The following is a 4469-nucleotide window of genomic DNA, read 5'->3' on the forward strand; positions in this document are numbered from 1 at the left end:
CTAGAGACAATAAATTTAGTTTTATAAACACATATACATGTATGTGTGTGTGTGTCTTCACTATTTTAGTAAATACGTTGTGAAAATTAAATATAATAATCAAATTACATAGACTTAAACTTTAATGGATATTTCAATGAACAGCTCCTTCCATATTATAATTTTGTAGATAAATGCAAATTCAAGTAGTTTAACATAAATATAAATGAAGAATTAAAATGTGAATGCAATAATATAACATATAAGTAAACATTTTCAAAGAATGTACATATTTAGATCAAGAGAAGTCACCATAGTACACAATTATTGGATACAACATTCTGTTCTACCACAACAACTGGTGAAAGATTAAATATGTACTTTGAGCTTAAGTAAAGTATCCAAATGACCAAAAGAGGTTGTTGTCTGAGCAATGAATATATTAACACCATGATCTATGAAATTTGAATCAACACAATGATTCAAAATATATGCTGTTGAAGAAAGCCATCTAATGTCTAGAAAAGTAATTACAGATGATCTCTGACTTACGAAGTTTCTGCTTATACTTTTTTGACTCTATGATAATACAAAAATCATACAAATTCAGAAAAAAACAAACTTCAGATTTTGAATTTTGTTCTTTTGCTGTGCTAGCGACATGCAATGCCATCCTTTGTTCAATGCTGGGCAACAAAGCCACAGCTCCCAGTCAGCCCCACAATCAGGAGGGTCAGTAATCAATACTCTGCTGGGTACTGTGTTGCCAGATGATTTTGCCCAATTATAGGCTAATATAAGCACTCCGAGTACTTTTAAGGTAGACTAGGCAGCGCTGTGATGTTCAGTATGCTAAGTATGTTAAATGTATTTTCCAATTATGATATTTTCAATTTACCATGGATTTATTGGGATACAACCCCATCGTAAGTAGAGGAATGTATTAGTTCATTCTCATGCTGCATAGTCCACGGATGGCATCAACTAAATTGAGAAAACATAAAGCCAGCTACTTAAAAGAAGCAACAAGTGATTGATCTATTTCAGTTCAGAGAAAGAATAAGAAACTGGTAACAGCCCCTTCTCTCTAGAATTCCATTCAATGGGTAAACTTGGGGTTGAGTTTTCTGTCCCTCTCCATGGACAAGCAAAACAACCAAAGCGTTAATAACTTTTCCTAGACCAGGACTCAGCTGCAAGGGAATCAACTTTCTTGTCGGGGAAGAGCTGAAGAAGTGGTGTGAGGTTCTCTGAGATTACCTAACAGAACATTATTTGGTGATAGTTACACTAAAAGCCAAGACTTTACCACTATACAATATATCCATGTAACAAAACTGACCATGTGGCCAGGCGCGGTGGCTCAGGCCTGTAATCCCAGCACTTTGGGAGGCCGAGATGGGCGGATCACGAGGTCAGGAGATCGAGACCATCCTGGCTAACATGGTGAAACCCCATCTCTACTAAAAATACAAAAAAAATTATCTGGGCGTAGTGGCAGGCGCCTGTAGTCCCAGCTATTCGGGAGGCGGAGGCAGGAGAATGGCGTGAACCCAGGAGGCGGAGCTTGCAATGAGCCGAGATCGCGCCACCCCACTCCAGCCTGGGCAACTGAGCAAGACTCTGTCTCAACAAAAAAGGAAGAAGAAGAACAGAAAAAAAAAACTGACCATGTACCCCTTAAGATTATACAAATAAAATTTTTAAAAAGAAAAAAACTTGTAACAATTTAATATCGTGCATTGATAAAAGAAATACTTGCATGAAATTTTTGACCTCCAAAAATATATGACTTCTATGTTGCTGACGTAAGTTTAATATTAAATTTATATTAATATTTAATTTTAAGAAATTGAAATCCTCTTACCAAATTGAGTATTTCCCAGATAATCTGAATAACTAAAACAAACCTCTAGAAATATGATCCATAAAAACCACAGAAGTACAAGTTAACCCTTGCAATGTAAAGGTGCCTCAAATACAGATTCTAAATATATTTAAAGTTATTTATTTATTTATTTATTTATTTATTTATTTATTTATTTGAGATGGAGTTTTGCTCTTTTTGCCCAGGCTGGAGTGCAATGGCACCATCTCGGCTCACTGCAAACTCTGCCTCCCGGTTTCAAGCGATTCTTCTGCCTCAGCCTCCTGAGTAGCTGAGATTAAAGCGCCCGCCACTGCGCCTGGCTAATTTTGTGTATTTTAGTAGAGACAACGTTTCTCCATGTTGGTCGGGCTGGTCTCGAACTCCAACCTCAGGTGACCCGCCCGCCTCGAAGTCCCAAAGTGCTGGGATTGCAGGCGTGAGTCACCGTGCCCGGCCGTGATTTTTTATATTATAATAAAATTCAAAGAAAAAAAAAAAAAAAGAATGCCAGTAATTTTTAAAAGCATTTTACCATAATTTTCTCAAGAAGAAAAGAAAATTAGAAGAAAGTAAAAAACATGGTGCTGGACCGGCCAGCTCGGACCCAGGGTGGCGGGGGTCCAGCCAGACGTCCCCTCATGCCAGCGGGGTCTCTGGCGCCCCTCTGGTCAGTGGGACCCCAGCAGGGGAGGAGCTGCGAGACCACACGGGACACCGGGGTGGGCCCCCAGCCCGGAGCCAATGGCTCGGAGCAGGGGCAGGGACCTGGCAGCACCGGGCCAGAGCCGCCTCTATCCCTGGCCATCGCGGACTCCATGAGCTCCATACCTGGGGTGGCAGTGAGGTTCGTTGATTGAATGAGCAATGGTGGCCCAGTTGCAAGCAAATGGGTTTCATCACCTTAAATGGTTTTGAATGAATGAAGCCGTATTTGCTTAAAAAGACGTACAGCCCATAGTGTGACCTACAGAGTTTGTGGACAGATTTATATTGGGTTCATAGTGGCGTCATGCGCGCAGACTCCTGCGAGGTCCCCAAGTTCTTAGAGGACTGCCTTGCCTTTTGATCTGAGTTGCAAAGTTCCATAAAGAATGGCCAGTGTGGATAAGCACAAAGTTAAGAGACAGCGAGTGCACCGAATCTGTGAATGTATCCGCCCCCAGGTCATGAACGGTCCCCTGCACTCCATCCCCGCCCCGGGTGTCGCTGCTGGACTGTGCGACTGCACCGTGGAGATGCCCATCCCAAAGAACCTGGCCACCATGGCCTTCTGTGATGCGCACTCCACGCAAGAGATCCACGAGATGGTTTTACGTGAAGCCGTGGATGCCATGAGGTACCACACCGTCACCCGCACCAGGGAGGACCTGGAGAAGTTCAAGGCCCTGAGAGTGATTGTGCAGATAGGCAGTGACTACGACAATGTGGACAAATCAAGTCTGCGGGCGAGCTCGGGATTGCTGTGTGCAACATCCCGTCCGCAGTTGTGTGAGAGACAGCCAACTCAACCATCTGCCACATCCTCAGTCTGTACCGGAGGAACACGTGACTGTACCAGGCATCCCGGAAGGCACGTGTGTTAGAGCATGGAGCAGATCCGAGAGGTGGCCTCGGGAGGGGCTCGCATCGGTGGAGAGACGCTGGGGCCTCATTGGCTTTGGTAGCACAGGGCAGGCGGTTGCAGTTCGAGCCAAGGCCTTTGGATTCAGCGTCATATTTTATGACCCTTATTGCAGGATGGGATAGAGCGGTCCCTGGGCGTCTACACCCTGCAGGATTTGCTGTGTCAGTGACTGCGTCTCCTTGCCCTGCAAGCTCAACAAACATAACCACCACCTCATCAATGACTATGACTATAAACCAGATGAGGCAGGGAGCATTCCTTGTGAACGCAGCCCGTGGTGGCCTGGTGGAAGAGAAAGCCTTAGCACAGGCCCTCAATGATGGCAAGATAAGAGGGCAGCTCTCGACGTGCACCAGTTGGAGCCCTTTAGCTTTGCTCAGGGTTCGTTGAAGGATGCGCAGAATCTCATCTGCACTCCTCATGCAACCTGGTAGGTACAGCCAGCGGAGGCGGCTGCCACCGAGATCCGCCGAACCATCATAGGTCGCATCCCAGAAAACTTAAGAAACTGTGTGAACAAGGAATTTTTTTGTCACATCAGTGCCTTGGTCAGTAATAGGCCAGCAAGCAATTCATCCCAAGCTCAATAGTGCCACATACAGATATCCGCCAGGCATGGGCGTGGCTCCAGGAGAACTTCCTGCAGCCTTGGAAGGGATCATCCCTGGAGGCATCCCAGTGACTCACAACCTCCCCACAGTGCCGCATCCTTCCCAAGCTCCCTCTCCCAACCAGCCCACAAAACACGGGGACATTCGAGAGCACCCCAGCGAGCAATAGCAGAGCATGTCGGAAGGTAATCATTCAGATACACTTGGGGCCAAGAGATAGTGGAAAATTGATGAACTCGGAGAAAATGAATCTGACGGTCTTTTTAACTGATTCTGGACATATGCATTATTGATGTTGCAGTATTAAAACTACAAGAGCTAAAACCTGGATGTCATCTGCTTACGGAAGTGCTGAAAGAATAGGATGTGATTTATTGACGACCTA

The 4469-nt window shown here is 44.9% G+C and overlaps 1 pseudogene; it reads left to right on the forward strand.

Moving 5' to 3' along the window:
• The first annotated feature begins 2940 nt into the window (after positions 1–2940).
• On the forward strand, positions 2941–4253 carry LOC108526393 (C-terminal-binding protein 2 pseudogene; annotated as a pseudogene).
• Positions 4254–4469: the final 216 nt, after the last annotated feature.

This window comes from Rhinopithecus bieti, unplaced genomic scaffold (genome assembly GCF_001698545.2).
Source record: "Rhinopithecus bieti isolate Rb0 unplaced genomic scaffold, ASM169854v2 scaffold_2554, whole genome shotgun sequence".
In the NCBI taxonomy this organism is placed as follows: domain Eukaryota; kingdom Metazoa; phylum Chordata; class Mammalia; order Primates; family Cercopithecidae; genus Rhinopithecus; species Rhinopithecus bieti.